This window comes from Ambystoma mexicanum, chromosome 1q, assembly GCF_040938575.1.
Source record: "Ambystoma mexicanum isolate Mex_15411 chromosome 1q, UKY_AmexF1_1, whole genome shotgun sequence".
NCBI lineage: Eukaryota > Metazoa > Chordata > Amphibia > Caudata > Ambystomatidae > Ambystoma > Ambystoma mexicanum.
Genome location: NC_090922.1, coordinates 577,985,268 through 578,006,587, shown reverse-complemented (window position 1 = coordinate 578,006,587; position 21,320 = coordinate 577,985,268). Strand labels below are relative to the sequence as shown.

At 49.0% G+C, this 21,320-nt stretch overlaps 1 protein-coding gene across 1 annotated transcript in view; it reads left to right on the top strand.

Moving 5' to 3' along the window:
• TMCO1 (transmembrane and coiled-coil domains 1) overlaps window positions 1-21,320 on the top strand; it is a 363,846-nt gene that overhangs the window by 256,772 nt on the left and 85,754 nt on the right. The window lies entirely within an intron of this gene.

Below are 21,320 nucleotides of genomic sequence, written 5' to 3'. Positions count from 1 at the left end.
TGCTTGGTTACCTTCAGAGTCTCACTGGGTACCTCTGGGCCTGTCACACAGTGGGGGCTCCAACTGTAACCCCTACAGTCCCCCGCCTCCGAGCACTTACCCAGAGCTGCGCTGCTCTGGCAAAACGTACTCAGAACAATGCTACCCTGACTGCACTTTTTTCCCTTTTCCCTCCCTCTTGCACTTCCCTGCCCCCTCCCCCTGCAATTTGCATTCCGCACTTGCACGATCTGAATGACACAAGGCCTAGTAAGATTGTTTGTCTTGTCCTCCCTTTTTACCCTCCCTTGTCTTGTCGTGTTTAGAAATGCAGGTGTACAGGTGTGTTATAAATAACTTATATCATACTGTCTGGGAAACGGACAAGCCCATCCTCAAATCTCCCCTGTTCAGGCCTTGCTGCCAGACTAGAAAATAAATATAACGCTCTGTATGATGTGCCTCGATGCCTTTATGGCAGTGGTCTTGAAACTGGCTTCAGGCTCTTTCAATACTACCACCCTTCCTATTGGCAGTGTAGAAAGAGGCAGGAATGGTTCGGGGCAGCCCCTTTATCAAAGCAGCAAACATGCAAGATTTTTTGCAAACTCTCCTCTCAAGGACCACTACATTCGGAGATCAGATCAAGCAGTATGCAAAGGCCTGGTCTGCACTAACGGACCAATGAGTGATTGACATAATTTTACACAGTGGAATTCATAATGCAACCCCCTTAGGATCCCTCCAATGCTCTGCACCAAGCAACACTTCTGAAGCAGATGATTCTCAACCTTCAACAAGGGTCTATTGAAAGAGTGCTGTTGCACCAACATGACTTCTGGTTCTATTCCTGCTACTTGCTGGTATGCACGATAAAAATTGAGTGGCGCATTCTGGATTTCCCACAACTAAACTAATTCATCTGCAAGATTAACTCTTTGGGTCCACCCTTGATCGAGGCAGGAGATTTAATATCCACAGTGGCCCTACCATATGTTTTCTTCCACATACCTATTGCTAAAAAATCCCATGTCTTTGGGCAAGGGACAGTATTGGGCCTCGGACCAGTGCAAACCCACCTGGTGGTCCCAGAACCTCACGGCTAGAGAAAACGCGGGACATAAAGGCCCCCACTGGCCTTTAAAAGGCAGACAGTCGTTGATTGTCAACCTTTGGGCGAGTTGGTAGGCGGAACGCAGAAGATTCTGAAAGTCCCTGACCTGAATGCTCCAAATGAGGAGAGCTGACCGTAGAGACAAGAAAGGGGGAGAGACTGGTGCATGGTGAGGGAGAAGTGTAAGGCATAGAGGAAGTAAATATGGGCATGAAGGGAGAGCTTTTGTGATTGTAAGGAAGTAGCAGTAGTGTGATATATGATATGATATGGCATTTATAACGCGCCTATACACAAGTGTTTCAAGGCACGGCGAGGCATGGAAGGGGCAACAAGGGAGGACAGACAACGATCTTACTAGGCGTGGTGTCCTTCAGATTGCGCAAGCGCATGGGTTCAGGAGGGACATCCAGACTTGTTGGAGACGGAGAGAGAAATAGTTTGGGAGTAGAGACAGAAGGGTGCCAGCTTCGAGAAGAAAGGAAAGGGATACTGTCAAGTTATTACCCAAATTGTTCGTTTACAATTGTTCGAATGAACAATTGACTGAATTTAAAGGGTCACAATTGACCTTTTCACAATTGACCAAAAAATATATATATATTTCTGAGGCTTGTGGAATCTGCTTAGATCACATGCTGTGCATAGGCCGACATCTAGTGGAAGCTGCGGAGTATTAGTTTGTTTTTCGAAACTCGAAAATGGGCGTCGACACAGGGCGTGCCAGTAATACTATCCCTAGTGTGACGTCCACTGTACCCAAGATCCCTCACGTGTCTAGGATCCTCAGATTGTTTTTTTCCGCCATACTGGTCAGAAGCATTTTGCGGAGTCCCCTGGCCTTAGCCATACTTTTGCTAAAATATCGATAAATTTACATCCTTTCCCCACCCCAACCTCGAACTTCGACACTCGACGCCAGCTTGGAGAAGAATTCGACCGTCGGCTGCTGCACGACGGATTTGGGCCTCGGAAGGCCTCTGGCCTCGGCCCGGACCTTGGAAGGCCTCTGGCCTAGGCCCTGCAAGTAGGGAGAGTGGGGGGTTGGACATACTCTACACTCTTTGTATATAGGTACATCTTATACATTTCCTACACTTACCAGCCCGCTGCCTCAAGGTGCGTATGGAGGGTACCCCTTTTCAATTCTGCCCCAAGTGCAATCACAAATACCCTTGGGTCGACAGGCACGCCACGTGCAATCTCTGCTTGCCGAGGGACCACCCCGAGGCGAACGGCAGAGCGTGTAGTAGGTTTAAGCCTAAGACACTTAAGGACCGTTCGAAGCGTTGGGCCCACCACGCCAGGCAGGCGGCCATGGCGGCGGAGGGCGCCTTCAGCGATGGTAGTGACGCCGTGCTTTCGGACGGCGAGGGCATTACGGTGTCTAAAGACAGCCGAGCGCAAGTCCCCGACCTCGGAAGGTCGTCCGACAGGGCGGCTATGGGGAAGACCCCCGGCGACACAAGCGCTTCACACACCATTCACACAAAACACACGAAGTCCACCCGAGACTCGACGACGTCGAGTTCTCGGAAAGAGGCACATAGAGAACGGTCCGAATCAGTGTCCTCTGGGCGTTCTCGATCGAGATCGCCGCATGACTCCAGGCAATCATCCACTCTTGCCTCGCTCCCTAAGCTAACGGAAGTTCGATCGTCGGAGGACGAAGACGACTTCCACCCCCAGGCCGCTCTCCAGGAGTCATAGCCCGCAGACAAGATCGGCGCGGCCCCACGTTCGAAGGACAGGGACTCTACCCCCGATCCTCGACGCCAGGCGTCGAAAACCTCCGGAACCACAAAGGGACAGGGAAAACACTCTTCCACTCACAGGGAGGGGGGAAAACAGCAGAAGCAGCCACTGCACTCTTCCACACCTGTAAAACACTCCACTCCTCTTAGACAGACAAGCCCAAGTCTGCTGCTATTTCTAAAACCAGCAAGTCTACTCAGGATAAGTCTCCTAGACTCTCTGAGAGTCATTCCGAGTTCCAAAGAATGGTCGAGTGATGACATAGATAGGGTCATGTCAAGGATGTCTTCTTTGGCAGACTTTTATGATAAAAATCCAGACCATTTCCTTTCATATAATCCGCAAGGGTATACACCCTCAGGCTCTAATGATCCTATCCCCCCGAGTAAGAAGCCCCGGTTTGAGAGACCTCTGAGGTCTTCGGACCCCTTCGATGTACAACCATACTCCCGGCCATACTCACAGTATCAAGGAGAGACTTCCTTTGGTGAGGACCAAGAATTTGGCATGGTAGAAGAGCAAACCGGGACGGGCTACTATGGGGATGATGAGGACCAAGAAGAGGAAGAGGAAGACCCTGAAACCTACAGAGTAGATTTCCCCGGTAGAGAAGGAAGCCCCGGTTACCGACTCCCCTGTCGATAACCAACCCCTCCTGAACGAGGTTCTCGCACGAGCAGCAGAACATTTCCATATTGACACCCACGGTGTCCAGGAGGAGAGGGACTTCGCCGAGGAGTTAGTGGGAGAAAGGAGGCCTGTTGCCATCCCAGACCATCCCTATCCTTAAGTCTATTCAGCGAAGAATAGACCCGTCCCTGGTGAACCCGAACCTCACCAGAGCAGTCAATCCCAGAGTTGAAAAACTTTTCAGGGCAGCCCAGTCTGACCTTCTCTATATAAGAGGACATCTGAAGCCAGACTCCCTGCTTGTCACTAACACTCGTAAGAGGGCTGGAAAGCGTCCCCGGAACCATCCTCCACGACAAAGAGTACACTCTTTGGAACATCAGAAGATTCTCCTTGAGGAGATCGCCAATCTGCTAGCAAAGGACGCGATAGAACTCGTCCCGGGACGCCAGGTAAACAAGGTTATTTATTCAACTTACTTCCTTGTGCCATAAAAAGATTTAACAATGCGCCCAGTATTGGATTTACGGCCTGCCAACAAGTATGTCAAGCCCCAAAAGTTTCGAATGGCTACGCTACAAGAGGTAATCCCCCTCCTGAAAAAGGGGGATTACATGGCAACCTTGGATATGAAAGATGCCTATTTTCATATTTCCATGTTCCCAGTGCACAGAAGGTACTTGCGCTTCAAGGTGGACAGTCGGCACTACCAGTTCAAGGTACTGCCCTTCGGGATAGTTTTGGCACCAAGGGTATTCACCAAGGTACTGGCGGTGGCGGCTGTACACCTACGCAGGGAGGCAATCCCGGTGTACCCTTATCTGGACGACTGGCTCATAACGGGGGAAACCCCAGTAATTTGCAGGACAAACATTCAAAGGACTATCAACCTCCTCCACGAATTAGGCTTCTCAATCCACGAGAAAAAGTCAAGCCTGGTGCCAAGCACCTCCAAACAGTTGCTAGGAGCAATCTTAGATGCTCAAGAGGGGTTGACATTTCCTTCAGAGGAAAGAATTCGGAATATACTACTGCAAATTCCGCAATATCAGTCCGGTCACCAAATAACGGTACGCAAAGCAATGCGTTTACTGGACATGATGGCGTCATGTATTTACCTGGTCCCCCACGTGCACCTGCGCATACGTCCCATGCAGAAATGGTTGGCGAAACAGTGGTCAAAGGCAAGTGGTCAGTGGGATGACCTAGTGGTCGTTTCGCCAACACTAGTACAAAGCCTTCACTGGTGGACAAGAGAATCTTGCACAGGGGAAACCCTTTTACGATCCCGAAGTACAGGCAGTAGTCACTACCAATGCATGCCTGACGGGGTGGGGAGCTCACCATCTCCACCACGCAGCTCAGGGTCTCTGGTCTCCCTCAGTGGCCAAGAACCACATCAACCTGCTAGAGCTTCTGGCAGTATTCAGAGCGCTTCAAGCGTTCGAGCCCTACCTACTAAACCTGTCAGTGCAAATCCGGACGGACAGCACGACAGCCATGTTCTACCTGAACAAGCAAGGAGGGACTCGTTCGCCAAATCTGTCCAAGCTTGCCCAGAAAATCTGGATATGGGCACTCGGACGGAACATCTTCCTGTCATCACAACATGTTCCAGGGGAGCTCAATTCCCTAGCGGATGCTCTGAGCAGAGACTCCCTCCCAGAGGAACATGAATGGGTTCTACACAGAGAGGTCGTAGAAGATATCTTCTCTCAGTGGGGTTTCCCCACTATAGACTTATTCGCCACAAGCGAAAACGGACAATGCCCAGGATTTGCATCCAGGTTCCCCCAACCAGACTCCCAGGGGAACGCCCTGTGGATGAACTGGTCAGGGATGTTTGCGTACGCTTTTCCACCAACTCATTAGGAAGGTGGTCAACAAGATGAACAGAGAGTCGATGACGCTCGTCCTAGTTGCTCCCATGTGGGCAAGACAACTGTGGTTCCCACACTTACGCAAGATGGCGGTGTGCGAGCCCATCAAACTTCCGGCCTGGTACAACCTACTGTCCCAGCACCAAGGTCAAACAGTGCATCAGCAACCCAACTCAATGAACCTGGCAGCATGGCTCCTGAGGTCATAGAGTTCGGACATCTCAATTTACCACAGAGGTGTACGGACATCCTAAAGGAATCTAGGAAACCAAAGATAAGGCACTGCTACTTTGACAAGTGGAAGAGATTCGTTATCTGGTGCCAGAGTAAACAAATCAACCCAGTTGATTACACTCCTTCCACTATTGTTGCATACATGCTCCACCTGCTGGATGCAGGACTGGTTTTTAACTCACTGAAAGTACACCTGGCAGCTCTGTCGGCATACACCACTTCCCATAACAAGGTCTCGTGGTGGAAAGTACCAGTAGTTAAAGCCTTCATGGAAGGAGTAAAGAGACTTCACCCTCCTATTTCAAACCCGCCACCAGGGTGGGACCTTAATGTGGTGCTATCTAAGCTCATGGGCCCCCCTTTCGAGCCCATGCATAAAAGCAGTCTCAAACACCTGACTTATAAAACGGCCTTCTTAGTAGCTATTACTTCTATAAGAAGGGTCAGTGAAATTCAGGCTCTGTCAGTGCAGGATCCCTTCTTTACTGTCCATAAAGACAAACTGGTTTTACACACACACCCTAGGTTCTCACCTAAATTTATATCTAAATTCCACGTAAACCAGTCCATCGAGCTTCCGGCTTTCTTCCAGGACCCTCAAAGCTCGGCTGAGGTGAAACTACACACCCTAGATGTGCGTAGGGCGGTCCTCCTACTATGTAAATAAATCCAGACCGCTAAGGAAAACAGATCAGCTGTTTGTCTCCGTAGCTACTGGCAGAGAGGGGGATCGCGTCTCTAAAGGTGCCATCTCGAAGTGGATTATTAACTGTATCCAGCTGTGTTACTCACTCTCTGAAAAGACTCTGCTTTTCACGCCAAGAGCCCACTCTACAAGAGGCATTGGGGCCACTCTGGCTTTCATTTCAAATGTACCCCTTGACACCATTTGCAAAGCAGCTACTTGGAGCTCTATTCACAATTTTACTCAGCATTACTGCATTGACACCCATTCCAAGGCAGATACACAAGTGGACAAGCGGTTCTAAGACACTTATTTGCTCATGACCCTTCTCACATCCCACCTCCTTCAGGTACTGCTCGCTAATCTATGCACAGCATGTGATCTAAGCAGATTCCACAAGCCTCAGAAGGGATACATTACTCACCGTAATCGTATTTCTGATGCTTGGATCTGCTTAGATTCACATGTGACCCACCCTTCCTCCCCTCTGAGAGAAGGCGCATGGTTGCTTGTAGTCTTACCTTTCTATCTATCTGCTTGGATTATCTGTACTCGCGCTACTCCTCATGCTACCTCATGTCAGAAAAAATACAATCTGAGGATCCTAGATGCGTGAGGGATCTTGGGTACAGTGGACGTCACACTAGGGATAGTATTACTGGCACGCCCTGTGTTGACGCCCATTTTCGAGTTTCGAAAAACAAACTGTAATACTCTGCAGCTTCCACTAGGTGTCGGCCTATGCACAGCATGTGAATCTAAGCAGATACAAGCATCAGAAATACGATTACGGTGAGTAATGTATCATATATATATATTATAAATTTCAATTATTAGCAAAAGTATGGCTAAGGCCAGGGGACTCCGCAAGATGCTTCCGACCAGTATGGCGGAAAAAAACAATCTGAGGATCCTAGACGCGTGAGGGATCTTGGGTACAGTGGACGTCACACTAGGGATAGTATTACTGGCACGCCTGTGTCGACGCCCATTTTCGAGTTTCGAAAAACAAACTGTAATACTCCGCAGCTTCCACTAGATGTCGGCCTATGCACAGCATGTGATCTAAGCAGATTCCACAAGCCTCAGAAATATATATTTCTGAGGCTTGTGGAATCTGCTTAGATCACATGCTGTGCATAGGCCGACATCTAGTGGAAGCTGCGGAGTATTAGTTTGTTTTTCGAAACTCGAAAATGGCCGTCGACACAGGGCGTGCCAGTAATACCATCCCTAGTGTGACATCCACTGTACCCAAGATCCCTCACGCCTCTAGGCTCCTCAGATTGTTTTTTTCCGCCATACTGGTCGGAAGCATCTTGCGGAGTCCCCTGGCATTAGCCATACTTTTGCTAAAATTTAAAATTATTAATCTATTGACATCCTTCCCCACCCCAACGTCGAACTTCGACACTCGACGCCGGCTGGAGAAGAAATCGACCGTCCGCTGCTGCACAACGGATTTGGGCCTCGGAAGGCCGCTGGCCTCGGCCCGGGCGTGGTAGGCCGCTGGCCTCGGCCCTGCAAGTAGGGAGAGTGGGGGGTGGTACATACTCTACACTCTTGGTATATAGGTACACCCTATACATTTCCTACACTTAACAGCCCGCTGCCTGAAGGTGCGTATGGAGGGTACCCCTTTTCAATTCTGCCCCAAGTGCAACCGCAAATACTCTTGGGTCGACAGGCACGCCACGTGCAATCTCTGCTTGCCGAGGGACCACCCCGAAGTGAACTGCAGAGTGTGTAGTAGGTTTAAACCTAAGACACTTAAGGACCGTTCGACGAAGCGTTGGGCCCACCACGCCTGGCAGGCGGCCATGGCAGCGGAGGGCGCCTTCAGCGATGGCAGCGACGCCGTACTTTCGGACGGCAAGGGCATTACGGCGTCGAAAGACAGCCGAGCGCAGGTCCCCGACCTCGGAAGGTCGTCCGGCAGGGCGGCTATGGGGAAGACCCCCGGCGACGCAAGCGCTTCACATACTACACACACTAAATACACTAAGTCCAACCGAGACTCGACGACGTCGAGTTCTCGGAAAGAGGCACAGACAGAACGGTCCGATTCGGTGTCCTCTGGGCGCTCTCGATCGAGATCGCCGCATGACTCCAGGCAATCATCCACTCTTGCCAAGAGTGCCTCGCTCCCTAGACTAACAGAAGTTCGATCGTCAGAAGACGAAGACGACTTCCACCCCCAGGCCGCGCTCCACGAGACAGAGCCCGCATCTAAAGCCAGACTCCCTAGTTGTTACCAACAGTCGTAAGAGGGCTGGAACACCCTTGTCTTCGTCAGAAGCTCCTCCCGACAAGGAGAGCAAAAAACTATACGGTTTCGGCAGGAAAGTAGCTTCAACGTCCGCCTATCAGCAAGGATTGCTAACTCCACCACCCTGTTGGCCAGCTACAACTGCCATCAGTGGGAAGAAGTCGCGGCTCTCATAGCCTCTGCTCCTGAACCGTTAAAGGGCCAATTAGCTTGGATTTCCGCAGAGGGTAGAGCCGTGTCTGGTTGCATTTTGAAAGCAACCTTCGACGCCACGGATAACGCAGGGAGATTGATAGCAGAGGGTACTGTTATCAAGAGACATGCATGGTTACGGCAGTCTGGGTTTAAGGCAGAAACTCAGGCATCATTGTTAGACAAACCGGTGGAAGCCGATCTGTTGTTTGGTAAGGCGGTCGAGGACGCACTGAAAAATGCCAAGGACGAATACGAGACACTCAAATCCCTTGGCCAGTTAACCAATAAACCCCCTAACCAGAGGGAATAGTAATTTTCGTCACCCACGCGGCCAAAATTCTCAGAGAGGATCTAACTATTCCCAGGGGCAGGGTACACAGTGGAACAACAACCAACAGTCTACCCAGGGTTACGGCAGAGGTAATAGGAGAGGTTGTGGTAAAGGCAGAGGCAGCCCCAGCAAGGGAGGCGGCAAGCCTCCACCAAAGCAGTGACGCTCAGTTCAGGGTCCCTTCTCACGCAACCCCAGTAGGGGGACGCATTTCAAACTTCACCCAGGCTTGGGAAGGGATCACATCAGACAGATGGGTGCTGTCAACAGTATCCACGGGATATTGTATAGAGCTACTGCAGCGTCCCCGGAACCATCCTCCACGACAAAGAGTACACTCCTTAGAACATCAGAAGATTCTCCTCGAGGAGATCGCCATTCTTCTACAAAAGGACGCGATAGAACTCGTCCCGGGACACCAGGTAAACAAGGATATTTATTCAACTTACTTCCTTGTGCCAAAGAAAGACTTGACAATGCGCCCAGTATTGGACTTACGGCCTGCCAACAAGTATGTCAAGCCCCAAAAATTTCGTATGACCACGCTACAAGAGGTAATCCCCCTCCTAAAAAAGGGGGATTACATGGCAACCTTGGATATGAAAGATGCTTATTTTCATATTTCCATGTTCCCAGGGCACAGAAAGTACTTGCGCTTCAAGGTAGACAGTCGCCACTACCAATTCAAGGTACTCCCCTTCGGGATAGCTTCAGCATCAAGGGTATTCACCAAGGTACTGGCGGTGGCGGCTGCACACCTATGCAGGGAGGCAATCCCAGTGTACCCTTATCTGGACGACTGGCTCATAACGGGGGAAACCCCAGGAATTTGCAGGACAAACATTCAAAGGACTATCAACCTCCTCCACGAATTAGGCTTCTCAATCAACGAGAAGAAGTCAAGCCTGGTGCCGAGCACCTCAAAACAATTCCTAGGAGCAATCCTGGATACCCAGGAGGGGTTGACCTTTCCTTCAGAGGAAAAAATTTGGAATATACTTCTGCAAATTCCGCATTATCAGTCCGGTCAACAAATAACGGTACGCAAAGCAATGCGTTTACTGGGCATGATGGCGTCATTCATTTACCTGGTCCCCCACGCGCGCCTGTGCATGCGTCCCATGTAGGAATGGTTGGCGAACAGTGGTCTCAGGCAAGTGGTCAGTGGGACGATCTAGTGGTCGTTTCGCCAACACTGGTACAAAGCCTTCACTGGTGGACAAGAGAGAATCTCGGAAAGGGGAAACCCTTTTATGATCCCGAAGTACAGGCAGTAGTCACTACAGATGCATGTCTGACGGGGTGGGGAGCTCACCATCTCCACCACACAGCTCAGGGTCTCTGGTCTCACTCAGTGGCCAAGAACCACATCAACATGCTAGAGCTTCTGGCAGTATTCAGAGCGCTTCAGGCGTTCGAGCCCCATCTACTAAACCTGTCAGTGCAAATCCGGACGGACAGCACTACAGCCATGTTCTACCTGAACAAGCAAGGAGGGACTCGCTCGCCAAATCTGTCCAAGCTTGCCCAGAAAATCTGGATATGGGCACTCAGACGGAACATCTTCCTGTCATCACAACATGTTCCAGGGGAGCTCAATTCCCTAGCGGATGCTCTGAGCAGAGACTCCCTCCCAGAGGAACACAAATGGGTTCTTCAGAGATGTCGTAGAAGATCTCTTCTCTCAGTGGGGTTTCCCGACTATAGACTTATTCGCCACAAGCGAAAACAAACAATGCCCAGGATTTGCATCCAGGTTCCCCCAACCAGACTCCCAGGGGGAACGCCCTGTGGATGAACTGGTCAGGGATGTTTGCGTACGCTTTTCCACCAACTCCTCTCATCAGGAAAGTGGTGAACAAGATGAACAGGGAATCGATGACGCTCGTCCTAGTTGCTCCCATGTGGGCAAGACAACCGTGGTTCCCACACCTACGCAGGATGGTGGTGTGCGAGCCCATCAAACTTCCTGCCTGGTACAACCTACTGTCCCAGCACCAAGGGCAAACAGTGCACCAGCAACCCAACTCAATGAACCTGGCAGCATGGCTCCTGAGATCATAGAGTTTGGACACCTCAAATTACCACAGAGGTTTATGGACATCCTAAAGGAATCTAGGAACCCAAACACAAGGCACTGTTACTTTGACAAGTGGAAGAGGTTCGTTATCTGGTGCCAGAGTAGACAAATCAACCCAGTTGATTGCACTCCTTCCACTATTGTTACATACATGCTCCACCTGCTAGATGCAGGATTGGATTTTAACTCACTGAAAGTACACCTGGCAGCTCTCTCGGCTTACACCACTTCCCATAGCAAGGTGTCGTGGTGGAAAGTACCAGTAGTTAAAGCCTTCATGGAAGGAGTAAAGAGACTTCACCCTCCTATTTCAAACCCACCGCCAGGGTGGGACCTTAATGTGGTGCTAGCCAAGCTCATGGGCCCCCCTTTCGAACCCATGCATAAAAGCAGTCTCAAACACCTGACTTATAAAACGGCCTTCTTAGTAGCTATTACCTCTATAAGAAGGGTCAGTGAAATTCAGGTTCTGTCAGTGCAGGATCCTTTCTTTACTATCCATAAAGACAAACTGGTTTTACGCACACACCCTAGGTTCTCACCTAAATTTATATCTAAATTCCATGTAAACCAGTCCATCGAGCTTCCGGCTTTCTTCCAGAACCCGCAAAGCTCGGCTGAGGTGAAACTACACACCCTAGATGTGCGTAGGGCGGTCCTCTACTATGTAAATAAAACAAGACCGCTAAGGAAAACAGATCAACTGTTTGTCTCCGTAGCTACAGGCAGAGAGGGGGATCGCGTCTCTAAAGGTGCCATCTCGAAGTGGATTATTAACTGTATCCAGCTGTGTTACTCACTCTCTGAAAAGACTCTTGCCTTTTACGCCAGGGGCCCACTCTACTAGAGGCATTGGGGCCACTCTGGCTTTCATTGCAAATGTTCCCCCTCGACACCATTTGCAAAGCAGCTACTTGGAGCTCTATTCACACTTTTACTCAGCATTACTGCATTGACACCCATTCCAAGGCAGATACACAAGTGGGACAAGCGGTTCTAAGACATTTATTTGCTCATGACCCTTCTCACATCCCACCTCCTTCTGGTACTGCTCGCTAATCTATGCACAGCATGTGATCTAAGCAGATTCCACAAGCCTCAGAAGGGATGCATTACTCACCGTAATCGTATTTCTGATGCTTGTATCTGCTTAGATTCACATGCGACCCACCCTTCCTCCCCTCCGAGAGAAGGCGCATGATTGCTTGTAGTCTTACCTTTCTTTCTATCTGCTTGGATTATCTATACTCGCGCTACTCCTCATGTCAGAAAAAATACAATCTGAGGATCCTAGACGCGTGAGGGATCTTGGGTACAGTGGACGTCACACTAGGGATAGTATTACTGGCACGCCCTGTGTCGACGCCCATTTTCGAGTTTCGAAAAACAAACTGTAATACTCTGCAGCTTCCACTAGATGTCGGCCTATGCACAGCATGTGAATCTAAGCAGATACAAGCATCAGAAATACGATTACGGTGAGTAATGTATCATATATATATATATATATATATATATATATGTGTTGGGGGGGGTTTGGCGTTGGGTAGGAGGTTGTGGGGGGTTTCCCCCCACATATATGGTACAATTGACCTTCACAATTCGGTAGATTGTGAAAAGGTGAATTGTCATTCGAACAGTTGTAAAACAAACAATTCGTATACAACCACTGTCAAGAAGGGGGAGGACAGGAATATTGTGCAGCAGAGAAAGATTTAAATTAATCTTTAAGAGATTATCTTTAAGGAGACGGTAGAGGACATTGTGTTGTAAAAGGAGGCAGAAAAGACCAGTTGGGGGAGGAAGGAGGTAGATGGCCACTGGGAGAGGAGTCGTGTTGGATGTGGAGGAGAGGAGAACATTAAAGGAGGGGATGGAGAGATACCATCCGGGGAGAGAGCAACGCAGGCACAAGGAGGAAATACCATCACAAGAGAGGTAAAGAAAAGATTGGAGTGGACATTTGTCTTGGGGAGAAATAGACTGGATCATGGACGACAGAATTTGTCGTAAGTTGAGAAAGGAGACCTTGAGGCCAGAGTGTATCATAGTGAGAAGGAGAGGGCAGAGAATAGCGTATTGTCGGCAGGGGAGCGGTGAAGACACTATCGGAAAGAAGAGGCTGGCACAAAGCAGTTTTAGAGGGGATCTATTTGGATGATTATAGGCCAGGGAGGGAAGCAGAAACCAACCCATTCTGTAGCGAGCAAAGAGGCTCTAAAGGCCCACATTGGTCCAAGCAAGAGCATAGAGACGACTGGAGTAATGAGACGGTGCAGCTTCACCTAGGAACAGAGAGGCAAGCCTAGCTTGTCAGAATGAAGAAAGACACAAGGAAGGAGAGGAGAATTGGGTAAAAGGTGAGCATAGGGTCAGGCCCCACCAGTGGGTAACAGGCCAACATCAACCTTGGGCCGAGCGAGAAGCTCCTGCCACTACTACTAAGAATCCCAAGGAGGAGTCCTAAGCGGTAATGGTCGGTAAAACCCTGAAAAGTGCATTTGTCCCTAAAAGCTATCAAATATTAAATAACATACCGTCCGTGTATCCTATTTAATACATGTAGGCTGCACAGTGACTAGCAGATTTTTAAAAATATTCCACAACTGTGGTGTGGCACTGAAAGATTAAGGGACCTTAGTTTTCCACCTGTTGCCTGAGTGGATTGGTTTTGAACCTTGGGGGCATTTTCTCTTGAGCCCTTGTTTGAGACCCTGATTGGCTTCTCCCTCACATCATACTCTGATACCTAGACCTATCATCCTGGCACCTCATATTATGGAGTTGCAAGCAACCTGGATGCTTATGTTCTCTTTTGAGTATTTATTTTATAACCCCTAGAAATGTGTCCTTGTGCCTGGTCTCAATTCTGGGAATGCCGTGATAGCCAGACATTCTACCTGTTATCCCGCTCTATTCACTAGGGTCACAGGCGTTGTCTTAAGTTCATGGTCGGCAGAAGCCCTACCAATAAAAGCTCCTCCTGTTTTGTCTCGGGTCGTTCCCAAGTACATCAGTACAGGAGCTCCCCCACCTGCAGAGGCATGTTGTGGAGGTCTACCCCTACCATGATTACTTGCTACCTGCAAGGATGTGCATCAAAGCAGGGACCTCACACTTTGTCCTATCCACACTTACATTCTCTGTGAACCTCCCAAAGTCCTCTCTGGTCACTGCAAAGAAGGTTCATTTCCTTGGTGCAGAGTTCAACACAACCATTCCTAGACTCGCGGGCCTGTGAAAGTATTGTGAGGTTACTAGATTTGGTTTCCAGTTCTCTACCAGGCAGAGTGGTAGATCAAGGAATATAAATAGTTTCTGGACATGATGTTCTCTTGTATATTGTTGACGCCTGACAACCAAATCTGGAAGAGGCCTATATATACTCAAATATCAGGGCATGTGCTTAAATCAATGTTGTTTGAGACACCCTCCTAAGGTGGAGGAGAAAGTACAACCTACTAAAGGCCTGTCTTTCGGTCTCCAACATCCACCTTTACACTGCAAACATATGCTTCTCCAGTGAAATCAATCCCTTCCTCGCAAACGGTTAGGGGAGGTTTCTCAGCTCCTGTTAGGCAAAGTTTGTATGCAGTACCCTCTGGGACCACTACACAAAACTGACTACAGGTATAGGCAACCCAACCTTTGGTATAAGCTTGTACTACAGTTTTGGTAGCGTGATGAGCAGCCAGGCTTATCTCAAGAGGGGAAATGTGAGCTGTAGTGGAGTTGCACAAAGATTCACAGTTACAGGTATTCAAATAAACTCTTACACTCAAGGTTTCTTGCATAAACCATTATTAATTTATCAGTCAGTTATAAAGCCTTCTTCAGAAGGGAACAATAGAATAGTAGCACACAAATACACTTCAATACTGTACACTCTGAGTTTCTGAATCAGAAAAGACCCTTTTGGGATGGCCCACAGACACAACCTATACCCACAGGTGACTTCAATTACTAGGGTGCTGGGGGCATTAATATCTTACTGTTGGCTTTCAGAACACTCTTAAAAGTTGGTAAAAGGCAAAGTTTATTAGAACACAAGAGACAACAAATATTCTTAAGCAGGCAAATACTTTTGGATCCTCCAAGAAGAGTCATACAATTCAATAGGCTAAGCCAAAGTTAATGGGCAAAAGTTGTGTATAGGATGAAGCACCTCTGGTAAGTAAATGGAAAAGTCTTTGCACAAGTTCTTAGGAGTCTTTGATGAAAAGAAGAATCAAATGTAGGGCCACAAGCTTATTAGGCTTGTGAGTTGTAGATGTTTCAAGCAACTCTACAGTAAGAGGCAAGTTCTCTTAGACTTGTTTTACAGTATCTTAGAAATGAAGAAAAGATGCAGCTGATGACTTCTGTTCCTGTGCAGCTCTGCAGATCTCACTGTTCCTGGGCCTCAGTTGTGGGGACAAGAGTGAGGACGTCTGGGGTCTCCTACAATGCACTGGGACGGTCAAAACTCACAACCGGCAAACTACACTTTCAGTGGCTGTTCAGTGTTCAGTGTTTCAGCTCCTCGCGTCTACTGCAAATGGCAACACCACGGTTCCTTGCTATCGAGATGGACTTTCCTTGCTTCTGGGGTCCCGCACTCTGTTGTGGGGGCTCAGGCTTGTCCAGCCCTGCTTCGTGGGAGTCTGGAGGATCTTCCAAAACTCTAGGCCAGCTTAAAAGCAACGCACGCAATCTGGTGTTTCTCTCTCTGGCTATACGGTTTATAGCAGCAACTAAGTGGAAATTCAACCCGCTCTGAGATGGATGTCCAGGCGGCTTACTTTGTAGTGGATTGGTCCCACCAACTCAAGGGGAGAAGTTGTCCTTGCAAGAGCTTCTCTTGCGATGCGAACTTGGCGTTTCGGCACTGCAGCAGGGCTTCACCGGGCAAACCAACGGTCCAGGAGTTGCAGCAGGCTTCCTCTTCAAGTTCTTCTTCGGTTCCTTTGTCCAGTGGTCGACTCTGCCTTCCAAGCCAAAGGACTCTCCTTTTATTCAGTTCTCTCCCATTCATCTCAGCCTAGCTGTCAAAAACCCAGCAGGGTGGCTGTCCTTGCCGGACAGTCAGCCAGCCAATCACCACAAAGTGCATTTGGGTCTCCTAGGAGACTAAGCACAGGGAGTTTCGGGCACCTCCCTCACGTCCTGCCTACCCCAGACTCTCTGGAGCCTGAGACGGGTTTCACTTGTGAACCCTGCCAAAGGCTGAATGAACAAAGAGAGCAAACCTTGTTTGGCGCAAAGCAAATCTCGAGAAGGACCTTTCCACAAAGAAATGGCTAAAACAAAAGAATGGGCGCCATTTTGACAAAGATAGCTCCCGTGTATGCTTTACTGTAGCTGCGAATGCAGCCGCGGTAAAGGCATACCATGGTAGTTCAAACAAAACTACTGCCACCAGCCATTCAATGAGAAAAGGGTAACATATAAAATGTTACATGAGAAACTAGACAAAGGGGATACTAGGTAACCCCTCCAGCACTCTATTGTAAGATAGTGTGTGCTGGGTCTAGAAAGTTACAATGGTAAGTAAAGTCAATTTCACTCTACTGCTCTGGGAAACAGTAGTTTCTGATGCTTGTTAATCTGTTTAGAATCACATGCTGTGCATATGGTCCGACATCCAGTAGTAACCGCAAAGTATTGCATCTTGTCTTTCGGGGGACCGAAAGGGGACGTCGACATAGGCGTGTCTGAAACACTATACCTATCGTGACGTGTGTAGTACCCAAAATCCCTCATGCGCCGAGGTCCCTCAGATTGTTTTTTCCGCCCAGATAACTGGTCGCCCTATCGCGGAGCTCTTCATGAGACATTGTTTATCTTACCGAATTGTCGGTTTATTCCCCGTTAAGTCCCTTTGCCCATCAAGAACATCTTCGACGAAGACTACGGGGGAATCGTCTACAGCTGTGGGTTCCACGCCTAAGATCCGGCGTTCAGACTTCCACGTGGTCGGGCCTTCTGGCCGGGCTACACAGTAGGGAGAGTGGGCTCGGTGTTTGCCATACTGTTATGTCTTTCCTCTTTTCCACTGCTTTCCTTTTTGGTCTGGTCACCCTTCCCTTCTGCTATGGAAAGGACTCCATTTATATTCTGCCCTGTGTGTAGGGTCAGATATCCGTGGAAAGACGAGCACACGTCGCGTAACGCTTGTCTTCCCCTTACAGCACGACGAAAAGCGGTGTTCGGCGTGTAAACTCCTTCAACCTAAAACCCTCAACGAGCGCCGGTTGAAGTGGTGGGCCGCGTACGGTATGTCACACGTGGAGCCTCCCTCCCCTGCCGCGACCCCAGCCGAAAGTGACGGGGGTACATCGGATGACCAAATGTCCAACGCAGATGTTATAGACCTTGAGGCGGACTATTCTAGGGCCACCACGCCCATCCCCCCGACCCTTCCAGGCTCGACTCCGGTCTTGCTACAGGGACCACACCCAGTGACGGGGGGCGTACAATCGCACCGCACGAAGCACACAACCCAAGCGCCCTCCTCGACGACTTCGTCGAAGACGGCCAAAGCGCCAATGGGTCCACCGGAAACTTCGGCGGTGCCCACGGATCGGTCTGATCCGAAGCCTTCCCCGCATCCGCAGCAGCGCATGACTGGGCATAACAAGGGCACTACTCCCCAAACTACACGCGCCAGAGTTTCAGAACAAGAAACTTCGATGGATTCCAAGGTTTCCAAGGGCCGTACAGGCCCGAAAACTACGAGTAGGCCTCTAGCCGAGAAGCCATCCGCTGGCCCTTCTGGCGCCGCGGAGGACATTTTCACTGCTGACACATCATCAGAGGCGTTGTCTCCCGAAGATTCGGTGACTATCCGTAAGAGCATTAATAGGATTGCTACGGCCGTGGGCCTAGTACCGGTTCTGCCCACAGTTACGGGCCAATCCGCCAAAAGGTTTTCCACGGATTGGGAAGACGATCCCGTAGACTCTTACGAAGAAAGCCAGGTACCCCTCTAAAGCACCCTGAGAAGATCCTCTCAACGCCTTATGACGGAGAACACGGTTCCTACTCAGCTAGGTCCATTTGGGTCATCCAAGTGGACCACGGAGCAATTTGAGGGGTGTATGGATCGGCTGGAACAGTTTTCCAGGGCTTCTGATCAACCTCCGGCCCTGAAACTAGACAGTCAGGAAAGGGAAGAGAAGAATACCACCAAATGGACTACCAACAGTAAATAGATAGGAGCTGGTGAATGATTATATAACAGCACTATCGAACTAGGTGATAATGGTTGCCGAACTGGGGGTACTAAGCCCATTAAATTTGCTAGAAACCAGCCAGGCTATCGCCCAGAAACTAGACAGTCAGTTAACCAAGAGAAGACTAAACCGACCCAGTATGACAACCTGATGCATAAAACTAAAATACAAGGATTATGAGACTTACCACCCATTAACCAAAACCTCAAATTTCTGAATACTTAATTCACACAAAAACCCACACAACCACCTCTCTCACAGCAAACTGCACAGACTTCACCACACTGCAACAACAAACAACACATTGATCGCAACAGCCCGAGCGGACCCGCTTCGATCCTATGTGCACACCTAAGCTCAGCGTACAGTTAAAACCGAACTGAAGCTGCCAACAGTACACTGCCTCTCTTTTTCCTAGGCCCTCTTCACCCACTAACCCACCCGCCACCTTTTGTTTACAGATCCGCCTGAGCGCCTGGAGACAAACTTCATTGGTGACACTTCGCTATATAAATACCTTTTAACATGATTGTGTTAACCAGATTTACTGAGACTACCTGCTGTGTAAGATGTGACTGTGAAAACTGGAAAATCTGTCGCTTTGGGAATTTACTGATATACTAAAGTAATCTGATATGAGCAAGTTTGGAAAGTCTTTGAACCGTGTATATCGCTATATGTACGATTTACTGGAAATGTGCAAACTATGAAAGTTGGTCATAACAGGAATCTCTGAGGTAGTGTGTTAAGATTGTGCAAGCCGAATATTTAACCTTCTGTAAGCATATGCTGCTTTGGTTCCAGTTTTTGCATAATCCCATTTTAATAGCAGATGACCTCAGCAAATCTGGTTATTGATAAACACAATCCTGGTATAGTAGAGGTTGGGTAGCAATTTCCCAGTTTGCACTAACCTATAAGGCAAATCTCTTCTGTACAAGCTAGGAAAGTCTCCCTTACTGCTGCGTTTAGCTACATTGGAATGGTACACTCTGGGGAAAGTTGCTAATGCTGGGAACATCAGTCAAGTCCGCTTTGTAAAGTGGACCGACTGGTACTTCGTAAATCCTTTATACAGCCCCCCCTGCACTTTCCCTCCCCCCCCCGCACTTGCGCGATCTCAATGTCACCTGGCCTAATAAGATCGTTGTCTCTGTTTTACCTCTGTTCCTCCTCCCTTGCCTCGTCGCTCTTTGAAACACTTGTGTAGAGGCGCGTTATAAATGCCATATCATATATCATTGTGCAAACTGGGACTATCTCACCTACTGAGAATATCTGCTACCTCAGACTTTTTAACTGGGATTCTAAATTTGAAGTGAAAAAAAGCTGGTGAACATTTGCTAAGGCGGTGAATGAAAATGGATATGTTGTAAAGCAATGGGCGCAATGCCTGCTATCCCGAACACACACAGGTCTTATTGCAGCATGTTTCTCAACCCTTTTTTTAATTTTTTCCAAGCCAGTAAGACCTAGAGTTTATAACCACGGTCTGCAACCCAGCTCAGGCATTGGGGTTTTTAATCCAGTCCCACTGCTGATGATGAATAATGTATGTACCCCTAGCCTAAACTCATTGTATGCCTTCACAAACACCAGCCCCAAGGATACAAGTATTTCTCCTGCATTGGATCTTTCATAGATTCACATGCTGTGAATATTCCCTGTCGCCAGGATGGGAATCCTCTGTAACATTGAGTAGTTCAACCTTCAACTGAAAACGTTGTCACTGTTGTGCTCTAGTACGTTCATTTTGGGTCATTCTGCCAACAGCCAATAGGAACACCTCCCTTAACTCATCCCCCTGTCAACCATCTTCAGATTTCTTACTGCACGTTAGTGTTAGGAGTCCTCAAATATTCTTTCTTCAACTATTCTTGACAAAATATTATCTTTGAATTCCTTTTCAATGTAAAATTCCATCTTTTCAACGTCTTCTCGAAGACTGGGATGGACGGGGACGTTGCAGAGTCTGTGGACCATTCCCGCCGCCAGTAATCTTAAACAACTTATCGTCTGAAGTTGGGCTTGCCGCATGGCAGAGTCCATGAGGAAAAGCATGTTCAAGGACACTGCCCACTGTGGATTGAAACATTTCTACGTGGAAGACCACCACGCTGACTGCCTCTACTGCCTTCACCACGTAATTCAGGACTGTGAAATCTGCCAGTCTTTCTCCACACGACGCTAAGGGATAGTTACTGTCATATTGTTGCATGGCTTGTGGACGCTGGCTCGGCCTCCGACTAGGTCTCTGTACGGAGCCATGCCTTGGTGGCCCAGCAAACCACCTCTAGTAAGAGGTCTAGGTCGCATGAAGTCCACACCACCAGCAAGTGGAAGCATAGGGAAGCTTCTGATGACAAGCCAAGATCTTTGCACAAAGACTGGCTATCACCCCAGGTCAGTGCCTAAGGGGGTGTCTAAAGAAAAAAAGCCAGGGCCTTTTCCACCGTCCCACGGAAGCAACCCCATCAACCAATTCCACATTCAAGTCTAGTGGCCACTCCTCGTCATCAGCGACAAAAGCTACCCAGTCAACGTCATCTTCAAAATAGGCGCATAGTAAGTCCTCGTCGCCCAGGCCTCCCTCCATGTAGTCTACGCCAAAGCCACCAACACAGTCTACCAGGGCCCCACCGACAAGACACGCTACTCCGCCGACTGTGATGCCCTCATCGACGGCTCAGTCGATGACCCCGTCGACGGGAAAAACGGTTTCTTCTCACATGATTACCACCACCGCAACCAGCATTTCTGCCACCCACACCAGCACAGAGTCAGCCCTGACAGCACTACGATGAACATCGTACCCGAACCTTGGAGCGGCGGTACTCCCAGAAGGGACCATCATTGTGGAGCCAAGTCTCTCCTCATCTGAGGGTGTAGAGGAGCGGGATGAAGAGGCCGTCCTGTCGCCTCCCTCTTTTCCGCAACGCAGAACACCACCTCCT